The following is a 14051-nucleotide window of genomic DNA, read 5'->3' as shown; positions in this document are numbered from 1 at the left end:
TCCATCAGAGAAAAAATGCAAAGGTAGCAGAGGTGGAAAGGAAAGGTAATTTGGGTAAATACTAATGTCTACACACATGAGCTACTTTGAATTACAGTAGGTTTTGTGACTGATTACAGTGATTGATTATAGTAATCAGCATGGATTTGGATGTCATGGTGAATATCAGAAAAAAAAATTTTTGAAAATTAGAGTTTGTGATAATTTTTTGTATAACTAATAGCATTTACAAATTCTGAGTACAATTAGTGCAGTGTTATAGCTTGACCAATGTGTTATGTTTTGTTGTAAAAATATTTTTCCACAACTCACACTACTACTACAGAGAGTTTCACTGGGAGGTGGGAAAGCAGAAGGGAACGTAGTTAAATGAAATGTGTGCTTCCTATTTTTTTTTAAATATCAGGAAGAGGTGGGTTGAAGAAGCATAGGAACATCATTAATCTTGCATGCATTATAAACTGAAAGATGAAAAAACACCAACTCAGATTAAAGACCATATCAGTGTGATTTCGTTGTATCAGAGCTTGTGCAGTGAAACGCAAATTTATAATTGTTTATATTTTGAGGTTGGCAATACAGGTAGTTCCTCATAAAGCATCTGAAAGTGCCTCTAAGGTGTTATTCAATGCAGAATTGGAAAGGATGGAGAGGTACCTTCCCATCTCTTCATTAAGAACATCAGCTATAGTGGTATAACAAGTGCAATAGGACGCTACGATACTCCCTTCCTTATCACCATCTGGTTGACATGGACCTGAAAGGCATCTTCCAAATTGTTTTTTGCCTTCCTTTTAAATGAGTAGTCAAAAAGCTGCAAATAGTGGCAGTCAAGTTAGGCCTTTTTTCATCCTTATAAAAATGTTCAAATGATCACTCAGTCACAAGCTTTTTGTGGAAAAGCCTATCTGTTTGGGTTTTTTTATCCATTTTGTCTGGTGTGATGGGACCTTGGTTAATGACTGGAAGCTTCGAGGCATTATTGTGATGTAAATACCAAGCAATGTTTTTCTTGTGAAATGTGACCTTCCTCCATCAGTCTGGATCACAGTAAGACCTCGGACAAAGTAAAAATGCAAAATATTGCCTGTGTGATTACTGTTACTTAAGAATTGAACTAATAGCTTGTAAGACAATAATTGCTGGTGCCATGTCCATAGACTGGAATAAGAACAGAGACATTTCATGCTCACTTATGCAAGGAGTGGCTGCCTCATTCTGTTTTAACCTGTCTGGGATTAGGTTGATTTGAAAAGGGAGCTCAATGGTTGCTTCTATTACATTGAGTATGTTCTTCTCTCAAGGACTATAGAGGTGCAGCTGCTCTCAAGACAAATTGCTGTATGGAACAGAACAATTCTATTTCTATCTCAGATAGCAGAATTTACTTTTAATATGAGACAAATTGATTCTCTAGAAACTACATCTGTTAAATATATTGTATTCATAATGTCCGTTAATTAAAAAGCATTCCATACACATAAAAATAGAAATGGAAAAGAACTCTAATGGCTTCTCATTTAGGGTAAAAGATAGCTTCATATGATTTTTTTCCTTTTTTTTTTCTGTTGCATATTGGAGTACCATTGTCTGTAGTCATCTACAGAATTATTTTTTTTCCATTTTTTCCAACCCTTGGTTTCTTAATATAAAATAATTAGTATCTTTGTACCACAAATACTTAGACTTTCAGGCATGTTGCTTAATTGTTAACTGGCACAATGCAGAAGAAAACTGATGCCAACTTTTCCTTTATTAATGTTTCCACAGATTTTGATTTACATAGTGACTGATTGATAAAAAAGTAGTTTTTTTACTACAGTGGCTTTCATCTTCACAAAGATCTAACTGCTAAACAGATAAGAATGAGTCTGATGTTGCATGCAAGTGTGTGATTTCACTGTAAATAATAATTATTTCAAAATAGATTTCATCACTTGCTTTGAAATCAGCTTTAGCTGTTATTCAGTAACCTCTCATCTTTGTAAATTTAAATTCCCTGAAGTCTAGAAATATAGGCATGTTGTGCTAATTAATAGTATATTGTCACTACTAAAGTCACTGTTTGTGGGATATTAAACTCACAGCTGTCGAATGGGGTTGTTGGCATTACACATATGACTATTCCAATCTGACATATATGTGTATTGAGACCATGATATAAGGGATAAAGTGGTTTTGTAGTGTAGGTGTCTGTATAAAAAAAAAAAAAAAGGAAGAAATAGCTTCACTGCCCGAGGCAGTGCTTGAAGAAAGGGTCCTATATTATGTATAGTTTGATACTATACCATGAAAACATCTGAAATAAACACAAACTGCAGGGTTCTCTCCTTTTGTAATCTTCATTAACATTGTCATGCTTTCCAGGAAACAGTGCTACCATACAAGATGAGAGAATGGAAATTATCATAACTTCTGATCATCTGCAAAATACTTTTACTAGTTCTGAAGAAATAAAATGGGAATTGTTCATGCAATTGTGTTTGCAACAGATTTCTAGATAAAGCAGATCATTTTGCTATAAACAATACAATATACACAAGTATATGTTATATCACTAATACAACACATCTGCTGTTATTTTGAGATCTGAGATTTCAAAGAGCTTTTGCAAAGAGGGTCATCATCATTATTTTCTTTCTACAAATAATGATGAAACTTGGAAACTGTTCATTTTTATAACAGTGGAATAATATGATTCAAAGACTTAAAAGTAGATAAAACAAGATGAAAGTAGACAATAGACAAAATAAATCCAATGCCATCAGCTTATTAGAAGTGACAGAGAAATAAACAGTCACTCATTACAAATAATTGTGATGGGTTGACCCTGGCTGGACGCCAGGCGCCCACCAAAGCCGTTCTATCACTCCCCCATCCTCAGCTGGACAGGGGAGAGAAAAATATAACAAAAAGCTTGCGGGTCGAGATAAGGACAGGAGAGATCATTCACTAATTACCATCACGGGCAAAACAGACTCAGCTTAGGGAAAATTAGCTCACTTTTTATTACAAATCAGCCAGAGTAAGGTAAATGAGAAATAAAACGAAATCTCAGAACACCTTCCCTCCACCCCTCCCTTCTTCCCGGGCACAACTTCACTCCCGGATTTCTCCACCAAGCCCCCCCAGCGGCACAAGGGGGACAGGGATGGGGTTTACGGTCATCACATGTTATTTTCTGCCGCTTCACCTCCTCAGGGCGAGGGCTCATCACACTCTTCCCCTGCTCCAACGTGGGGTCCCACCCACGGGAGACAGTCCTCCACGAACTTTCTCCAACGTGGGCCATTCCCACGGGCTGCAGTTCTTCACGAACTGCTCCAGCATGGGTCCTTTCCACGGTGTGCAGTCCTTCAGGCACAGACTGCTCCAGCGTGGGTCCCCCACGGGGTCACAAGTCCTGCCAGAAAAACCTGCTCCGTGGGCTCCTCTCTCCACAGATCCGCAGGTCCTGCCAGGAACCTGCTCCAGCGCAGGGTTCCCACGGGGTCACAGCCTCCTTCAGGAACCCACCTGCTCCGGCGTGGGGTCCTCCACGGGCTGCAGGTGGATATCTGCCCCACCATGGACCTCCCTGGACTGCAGGGGGACAGCCTGCCTCACCAGGGTCTTCACCACGGGCTGCAGGGGAATCTTCGCTCCGGCGCCTGGAGCATCTCCTCCCCCTCCTTCTGCACTGACCTTGGTGTCCGCAGACTTGTTTCTCTTACATATTCTCACTCCTCTCTCCGGTGGCTGTTTTCCGCGTCCCAACTTTTTTTTCCTTCTTAAAAATGTTATCACAGAGGCGTTACCACTATCACTGATTGGCTCGGCCTTGGCCGGTGGCAGGTCCGTCTTAGAGCCAGCTGGAATAGGCTCGCTCTCTCTCGAACACAGGGGAAGCTTCCAGCAGCTTCTTACAGGAGCCACCCCTGTAACCCCCCCCGCTACCAAAACCTTGCCACATAAAACCAATACATTCCACCCCTCGCCTCTGTGTATCACATTTTTAAGAAATATCATTAAAATCTACATTCATCACACAAAATCTTCACTCACATTAACAAAAAGAATTCCCCACACCAAAATCAAAATAATATCATCACAAAACCGACAAAAAGTGGACAATTTACACACATTCCACCCCTTGTCCCTTCACCACAATTACAACAATAAAATTTCCCCACTCATCAAGCAGCTCTTAACTCTCTAGCTGCGTTCAGTCCATGTTTTGCCCGTTACCTCTCTCAATTACTATCCTTATCTCAAATTCCTCACACTGCCCGCATTCTCCACCAAAAAGACTGTGATGGGTTGACCCTGGCTGGACGCCAGGCGCCCACCAAAGCCGTTCTATCACTCCCCCATCCTCAGCTGGACAGGGGAGAGAAAAATATAACAAAAAGCTTGCGGGTCGAGATAAGGACAGGAGAGATCATTCACTAATTACCATCACGGGCAAAACAGACTCAGCTTAGGGAAAATTAGCTCACTTTTTATTACAAATCAGCCAGAGTAAGGTAAATGAGAAATAAAACGAAATCTCAGAACACCTTCCCTCCACCCCTCCCTTCTTCCCGGGCACAACTTCACTCCCGGATTTCTCCACCAAGCCCCCCCAGCGGCACAAGGGGGACAGGGATGGGGTTTACGGTCATCACATGTTATTTTCTGCCGCTTCACCTCCTCAGGGCGAGGGCTCATCACACTCTTCCCCTGCTCCAACGTGGGGTCCCACCCACGGGAGACAGTCCTCCACGAACTTTCTCCAACGTGGGCCATTCCCACGGGCTGCAGTTCTTCACGAACTGCTCCAGCATGGGTCCTTTCCACGGTGTGCAGTCCTTCAGGCACAGACTGCTCCAGCGTGGGTCCCCCACGGGGTCACAAGTCCTGCCAGAAAAACCTGCTCCGTGGGCTCCTCTCTCCACAGATCCGCAGGTCCTGCCAGGAACCTGCTCCAGCGCAGGGTTCCCACGGGGTCACAGCCTCCTTCAGGAACCCACCTGCTCCGGCGTGGGGTCCTCCACGGGCTGCAGGTGGATATCTGCCCCACCATGGACCTCCCTGGACTGCAGGGGGACAGCCTGCCTCACCAGGGTCTTCACCACGGGCTGCAGGGGAATCTTCGCTCCGGCGCCTGGAGCATCTCCTCCCCCTCCTTCTGCACTGACCTTGGTGTCCGCAGACTTGTTTCTCTTACATATTCTCACTCCTCTCTCCGGTGGCTGTTTTCCGCGTCCCAACTTTTTTTCCTTCTTAAAAATGTTATCACAGAGGCGTTACCACTATCACTGATTGGCTCGGCCTTGGCCGGTGGCAGGTCCGTCTTAGAGCCAGCTGGAATAGGCTCGCTCTCTCTCGAACACAGGGGAAGCTTCCAGCAGCTTCTTACAGGAGCCACCCCTGTAACCCCCCCCGCTACCAAAACCTTGCCACATAAAACCAATACAATAATCTAGGGACCTGTTAGAAAAGTTTAGTGCATAAAATGACATTTTCTACTACTTCTGCGTAGGTAAACAGGTCTGCTGCATATTGCCAGTAGCATTTGCATTTACCTGAAGCACTGAAGCACTCTGAAGAAAAGCAGCCAAAGCTTTAAATGTTGCAAAAAATTCTAATTTCTTACATTTCTTAACCAAGGTGGAGAATATTGCATGTGAAATTCCCAACCACCTTTAATATCCATGTGCATTTGTATTATCTGGTATGAATACAGTGTTCATAAGCTTTCAGTATTTGTGTTAAATAACCAAAGACCAATGCATCATTTAATTAGTAATGTAATATGTTAGGATGACCACAACGAAGTTGGATAATTCAATGGCATTTGTAGATGATCAGATATAGAGACATGTTGGGCAGGGGGTAGTTTTTTTATGTTGACTTTTTTCCCATTTTTTTTTTTTTAACAGAATTTAACTCCTATTCTAAAAAATAAAAGGTATAGACCAGAAAAAAGTAATAATAACAAAGAAGTTGTGCATTATGGAGGACTGCATTTTGAAAAATCAAATCCATTTGTTTCAACTTTTCTATATAATCAAACCATACCAATAACTTTGCCTAATCAGTATTAATCATGATTACAGAATTTACTTCAGGTTCTTGAAAGTAATTACATAAGTGCATGAATGATTGTGCTCATTTTTATTGCAAATTTATTACTCATAAAAAATTTAATCCAATAAAACTGTTTTCTAAAAATCATGGAACATACACTGAAAGCATGGCAACCTAATATATATCTGATTAAGGTCTCATTATGAGCAGAGAACTTTTGACATTAGTGAAGTGTACTCTGAAATTTTACTTGGTTATGTTTATTTTCTTGCACCTACTAAAGGCATAAACTTTCTATCCCTCCTGTTGATTGGAACCATCCTATGCTAATGTAAAATATAAAATAGTATTATCAGAAGAGACACCATACTATAGAAAATAGTGTTCATTTAAGCATAAGAAGTTTTAATATTTCAATATCTTCAAATAGTGAAATTTCTTCCATATTTCAGTTCTTAATATTCTATTCACAAGCATAAAATTCTAATGAGGTCTATGGCCTAGTTGAGGTTATCTGTACTCATAAATGAGATAAAGATCTTATTCAAACCTTTTTCTTCTGGAAGATGAGACCTCTTTGTGGGTCTTCAGTGTATTTCCTAGCTTGACTTAAAACAGTTTAAGGTGTGTAGAAGAATGATGTGGAAGAAAAAAATCCTGAAAACCATTAATCTCCCCACAAAGAAGTAAAAGTCTCATTATCCTTCAACATTGTTAATAATTTCCTCCTGTTTTGAGAGCATTGCTAGGATTCTTAATAAACAAATATATATTACAGTCTGGAAAGTGGGGAAATTACAATGGAAAACATTAATTTTTAGCCAGTCTAAATGAATGTGTAATTTTAAGCAACTGGTGTTTTGCTAATATAAGAGGTATATATTCTTTATTATATTGTATAAAGTAAGCATGAACACTCTTTTCCTCTCTTAACCACTCTGTGTTTGTGTTTTGTATACCCTTTTTATCAAAAAATCCATTTAAAAAGTAAGATAACTCAGTAATGTTAGATAATACCAAGGGTGGCTATATATGATTAACATTAACTATTACTAGAATCACTGAGTTGAATAGTTTTATATCTTAGTAAATGCCTTGTAAAAAATCTACTTGATAACTTCTACTAAAGGATTAAATATGCTGCATGATCTTAAGGGCACCATTATTTACTTGTTTGATGTGTACTATATAAATATGACAGAAAATATTTCATAGTTCCAAAACAAAAGTTTTATTTCCACATATGAAAATTTGAATGTTTTAATAACTTTTAATCAAATGCCACGTGGAAAAACAAACAGCAAAACCAAGCAAAGCCTCCCATTCATTCTTCAGATACTTTTTCTTCAACGTGCAGATGTGAACTTTCCCAGCTTACAATTTACACAAGTTCAGAATGTAGCTAATAAGGTGAGGCTATTGAAACTTTCAGTTTATACATATATATTCATATACACACATATATACATACCACTTTTAAGTTGAAACACACAACTATACCCAAAAAAGAAAATGAGATGCAGTCCTTAATGTGTTTGTCCTATATGTTCACTATATAATTATATACATATTCCTGTTTGATCAGGCCACACACTTGTGCAGGGCAGACAAGTCTTCCTATTCCCAACATTACCTGCAAATATCTATGCTTTCTTCACAACTTTATAGCTCAGAGATATAACAGTATTCTTGCCAACAATTAAACTCATGGCCCTAAGTATCTATCTACAGATGTTTTCCTTTTAACCACAGAAAAATATTGGTTGCATCTCAAGTGTTCACACCCTCATTTTCCTCATCAAAGCCTGTGGAAGCCTATAAGATCCCCAGTAAATATATGGGGACTGAAGACTTCACCATTAGATCCAAGATTTGAACTACAGGAAAAATGGTCATATGTATTTCCAAGACAGCATATAAGTGATTTTTTTTTTTTTCTTAAAGGAATAAGCATCTGCTTTCTCATTTATTTGAACTGTAATGGTATTAACTGAATACCAGTATATCAAAATATTTCTGAGACTGTCCTAATTAAATGTATTTAAAATATATTCCTAGCAATATATGTGTATTTTTATATCTTAATTTGCATATTAAAATTCATCAGCTAAACTAAAAAATAATGGTGTTTCAATTTTAAGAATTTATCACAAGGAAATGTTCTCACTGCATTGTATACTAAAAGTGAACAATGAAAGAAAACCTCAAGAAAAATGTAAAGTGCTTCTTAATGTTCTTTTTGCTATCCACATAACATATCTCTAAGTTATATATCTAGAGCTAAGCAGTAGAGAGTAAATCATGTTTTGGAGAATTTTACTTTCTGGAAGTTAGTACTGCTAGTAGCTCTGTAGTGCTAATTGGATGTTGTTTGTGGTAAGCTAATAATTCTGGCTTTTTCAACCAACGCATCAAGAAGTAGTTTTTGAGGTTTTTTTCTTAGATAAAAGTTTTTTCTCTTAGATAAAAGCATTCTGTTTTACTTAAATATGCAGAAATATATAGAGATCAAATAGTTAGCAATGAATTTCATTTTATAATTAATAATTTTAATTCTGTTAACCTTTTAGGCCTTGTTCAAAAATTTTATACTTTGCAGCAGGCTTTTGAAATTTTTCAGGAAAAAGGCTCTTGGGTAGAGTGGTGCCTTTTCTTATTCGCACAGAACTCCGTTCAGTTTTTGCTGAGCTAGAAAATTGCCATTAATGGAATAGAGTAGAATTTGAATAGAACAGGACAGAACAGAGTAGTTGAAAGGTACCTAGAATGATCATCTAGTCCAACTGCCTGACCACTTCATGGCTGACCAAAAGCTAAAGCGCGTCATTAAGGGCATTGTCCAAATGCCTCCTAAACACTGACAGGCTTGGGGCATCGACCATCTCTCTAGGAAGCCTGTTCCAGTGTCTGACCACCCTCTCAGTAAAGAAACGCTTCCTCACGTCCAGTCTGAGCCTCTTTGAACCATTCCCAGGCGTCCTGTCCCTGGATCCCACGGAGGAGAGCTCAGCACCTCCCTCTCCACATTCCCCCCTCAGGAAGCTCCAGAGCGCGACGAGGTCGCCCCTCGGCCTCCCCTTCTCCAACCCGGAGAAGCCCAAAGTCCTGAGCCGCTCCTCCCGGGACATTCCTCCCAGCCCTGTCACCAGCTCGGCCGCCCTCCTCCGGATGCCCCCGAGCCCCTTCACGTCCTTCCGACACGGCGGGGCCCAGCACCGCGCGCGGCGCTCTAGGCGAGGCCGCCCCAGTGCTGACTGCGGCCAGACCGTCCCCTCCTCCGACCGGCTGGCCGTCCCGCGGTCAATGCCCCCCGGGACGGGGTTCGCCCTCTCGGCTCCCCGCTCATGCCGCCGGCCGGTATTGAGCCGCTGCCGACCAGCCCCCCCGGACCCCTTTCTGCAGGGCTGCTCTCCAGCCGCTCCCCTCCCCGTTTATGCTCATGCCCAGCGCTGCTCCATCCCCGGTGCAGAATCCAGCATCTGGTCTTGTTAAATCCCATCCCGTTAATCGTTGCCCGATGCTCTAATCTATCCAGATCCCTCTGCAAGGCCTCCTGTCCCTCAGGAGCGTCGGCAGCACCTCCCAGTCGGGTCTCATCAGCAAACTTGCTAATGGTGCATTCGACTCCTGCACCTAGGTCACCGATAAATACATTGAACGGGACTGGCCCGAGAATCGAACCCCGAGGAACACCGCTGGTGACTGGTCACCAGCCAGATGTAGCCCCATTCACTACAACAATTTCAGCCCTGCCCTTCAGCCGGTTCTTCACCCAGCACACCATGAACCTGCTCATCCCACAGTTGGACAACTTGTCCAGAAGGATGCTGTGAGGGGCAGTACCAAAAGCTTTATTAAAATCAAAAAAAATTACATCCACCGCCTTCCCTTCACCCACTAGGTGGGTGATCTTATCATCGAAGGATATCAAATTAGTTAAACAGGACTTTCCCTTTGTGAACCCATGTCGGCTGTGCCTGATGATTGCATTATTCTTCAAATGCATTTCAGTAGTACCCAGTATAATCTCCATAATTTTTCCAGGAACTGACGTTAGACTAACAGGTCTGTAACATCCTGGGTCTTCCCTCACATCCTTCTGGTAGATGAGAATAACACTGGCTACCTTCCAGTCAGCAGGGACCTCCCCAGACTCCCAAGACCTTTGGTAGATGATCAAGACATGTTGTGCCGTAACATCTGCTGGCTCCTTCAGAACTCTGGGATGAATCCCATCAGACCTCATGGGCTTGTGAACGTTCAGCTGATACAACTGGTCCCTTCCAATTGCAGTGTTCACAAATGGCAAGTCACTGTTCCCGCACTCGTGGTCCTCCGACTCAGAGGACTGGGTAGCCCAAGGCCTGACTGAGGCAAAAAAAGCATGGAATGGCTCCGCTTCTTCTGCATCCCTGTTAGTCCAATAATCAACTTCAGCAAGTATTAGTCTAATGTTTTCTTTAGACCTCTTGCAATTAACACAAAGTATTTCTTGTTGTCTGACACAACACTGGCCAGTTTCAACTCTGAGCTTTGGCCTTTCATGTCTTCTCCCTGCATATACAAACCACAGCTCTGTCATCTTCCTGCGGAGCCTGACCTTGCTTCCAGAGATCATACTGTCACCGCTAAAGTTTTGCTGAACGCATTTCTTTGTATAAGTAAATGAAATGATTTCCTAATTTTCAAGTGTTTTACTTAAATTAATTTTCTCTTAAAAACTTTAAACAGTAGTAGTGAACACAGCAGTATTTCTTTAATTATAATTTTCCACTCACTTCTAAAGTGGAGTGAGGTATTATAAAATTATGCTAAACCAGTAAAATTCTCTCTAGCAAGGAGTAAAGGAAGAGGAAGAAACTTACCTGTCATTCTTTATAATATCATCTTCTCCCCTAGAAAGCTAATACAAGGAAAGATAAAAGACAAAAAGACAGCCTCCTCTTTGCTAGTCTTCATATATGCAAATTAGTTAGGCCAGATGGCGCTGAATGAGTGCCTTTATCTAATATGCCTGCAGCATCCAATTTACTCCTCATTCATCACTTTGGTCTGCATTGTCCATGTTATGTACCATTCTGCTTCAGGACCAGTGCTGACAGATCCAGATCTAGAGAAAGCATAAAAATGCATCCTGCTTTTTGAGATTCAGTGTGTCCAGAAGCTCAGCACTATTTCATAGGTCTGTGCCGGCTATTGCATCCTTCCAGGGACTCTAGTTTATTCAGTTGTCTAACAGACATTCAGCTGCATGGAAAAAGAAACAATCCAAGTCTGATTTCATACATCCATCTAAGGCAGTCTAGACATTAGTGGGGGTTCTTGTTCTTCCAGCAGTACAAGTGCAATATTACCAGACCTTTACATGGCCTCAAAATATGATGTTTCTGTACAAAGTTCAATCTTCTCACTTTCTAGATACACAGAGTATGACAAAGTTATCAGTGAATATACTTGACTAACCCTATGTATCCCAATCTATTTTTTCCCTCTTCTCTTTACCAGATTACTCCTATAGCCAAGAGAGTTATGTAGTTTTTCAGTTGCCAACACGTAAACTTCTGGTGTCCTTTGAGATGTCCTAGGGTTGCCTGATAGCCCTCTAGCTGCCAATCTAGAAGGGTTAATAGGCCTGTCACCTATCCATGAATACAGTATAGATGTCTCTGATATCCCAGGTTTTCTCAAAGTGCACTAATGCCTACATGAGGGCACCTGAATTCAGCCCTTTGTCTCCTCGGTTCTTGATGAGAAGCAAACCTGATTTGCTCAATATTCTTACAGACTTTTCTTTTATACCAGGTTATTAGACAACATTATAAAATTAGTCATAGCTCTTCTGAAGCAAAGGACAGCTTGGAGAATATCACATCTGACTATTATCATATGCAATATTTTGATTTCCAAAATTTATCTTAATGGCATTTTATATTTTTAATACCAATTGCTTATGTTTTCTTAAAAGGTACCTATATTTAGTTTTATTTATACAAATATATGAACAGTGAATCAAAACAGCTAGATACATAAATTCTATAATTGCAGTTGCTTGCATCAAAAAGCAACGGTGAAAATATAGAAGTTGATTTAAGATGTGCTTGAAGATTTTGATTAGAAGGTAATATTACCTTGGATTTAATTTCTTTAAAGCAGATGAAATACTAAGATTAATCCATTGTTATACTAACTAGATTTAGGAACCAAAAGAGTTTTTAAATACATTCCAGTTTCTTAAATGTTAAAAATGGAAGCATGTTTTGTCTGTGTCTACTTCATTGTTTTCATAAACTTGCTTGTCTATAGAAGTTATAATAAACCTGTAAATGCAACGTATGTATTATTCATCTGAGCCCTAAGAAATAGTTGAACTATAGTAGCATTAAACATGTCAAATGAGATATTTTATCAAAATTAATTTCATTTTTATACTGCATCCTAATTCTATAAAAGACCTACATAATGTATTCCAGATAACAATAACTAGAAAAACAAATATCTGAAAAATAAGTTATTATTAGTTTAAGTTTCCTAGTTGTTAGAATTTGTTATAGAAGAGACATATACTTGTCAGTAAACATACTATAAAGCTTATGTACTTTGACATTTGATATAATGCAGGGAGGTACATACAAACCTATGGAAAACAAATACAGGTTATAAAATATCTAGTTTTTAAAATGTAATGTGTGGAAGTCATTGTTATTTGCAGTAGAAGACACTGCAAGTAGCACAGACTTTTTTTCTTTCTGTCCAAAGAAATTATATAGTAGTTTTAAAGACACAACTAAATATTTTAGATTCAGTTCTTGAAGCTGTGAGATATATTATATATTGCCACTTTACTTCCACAAAGAGAGAGATGTTGAGCACCTTCCCTGGGGACCTAAGAACTTTTGTAAAAAGAGATGTTAGACAACAAACTTTCTTTTCAATCCCATACATAAGACCACAGGAACATATTCCTTGACCAATTTCACTATGTAAGAACTAAAAAGGGACTTAGACAACAAGAAAAAAAAAATTGCAAAACTTCTAGGTGAAATTCCAAATGTAATTTGTTTTTAAAAAATGGATGTGTTTGCGAAAGGGAAGTATGTGCTAGACTTACTTGTGTTTTTATGGGCTATTATAGCAAATGCATAAAATAACATGATCTTTTAGGTTTATTAAAAAGATTTGTATGAAGAAATGTTATTAGATGGCATAAATGACTAACCTGTTCCTGAGGAAGCACAAGGGAACTATTTTTTTTTTCAGTTTAGCTATATTTCAAATAAACTAAATTGCTTTTTTTTTAATCTCTTTATTTCGTGCGTCTTAACAGAAGCCAAGTTTTGAATGGCTTTTAGCATTGTTCAAAAGTGAATTAATTGCTTAAAAATGTGATTATTTACCTTATTTATTTAAAAATCAGGTACTATATCTACAATGAATAGGCGAATGAATTCCATTATGCATCTACTTAATAAGTTATTATGCTGATTATACTAGAAATTGGACATAACATAATTTCATAAAATCATAGAATCATAGAATGGTTTGGGTTGAAAGGGACCTTAAAGGTCACCTAGTTCCAACCCCCCTGCCACGGGCAGGGACACCTCCCACCAGACCAGGTTGCTCAAAGCCCCATCCAACCTGGCCTTGAACACTGCCAGGGATGGGGCAGCCACAGCCTCTCTGGCCAACCTGTTCCAGTGCCTCACCACCCTCACGGTGAGGAGCTTTTTCCTTACATCTAACCTAAATCTACCCTCTTTCAGTTTAAAGCCATTACCCCTTGTCCTATCACTACCTGCCCTTGTAAAAAGTCTTTCTTGTAGGCTTTCTTGTAGGCCCCCTTTAGGTACTGGGGGGGTGCTATAAGGTCTCCCTGGAGCCTTCTCTTCTCCAGGCTGAACAACCGCAACTCTTTCAGCCTGCCTTCATCGGAGAGGTGCTCCAGCCCTCTGATCATCTTCGTGGCCTTCCTCTGGACTTGCTCCAACAGGTCCATGTCT

At 39.9% G+C, this 14051-nt stretch overlaps 1 protein-coding gene across 1 annotated transcript in view; it reads left to right on the top strand.

Annotated features, from left to right (window-relative positions):
* EYS (eyes shut homolog) overlaps window positions 1–14051 on the top strand; it is a 938397-nt gene that overhangs the window by 23371 nt on the left and 900975 nt on the right. The gene's annotated exons all lie outside the window — the stretch shown is intronic.

The sequence above is a fragment of the Haliaeetus albicilla genome, chromosome 17, assembly GCF_947461875.1.
Source record: "Haliaeetus albicilla chromosome 17, bHalAlb1.1, whole genome shotgun sequence".
Classification (NCBI taxonomy): Eukaryota; Metazoa; Chordata; class Aves; order Accipitriformes; family Accipitridae; genus Haliaeetus; species Haliaeetus albicilla.
The sequence above is the reverse complement of the archived record's forward strand: the minus strand, read 5'-3'. Positions and strand labels throughout refer to the sequence as shown.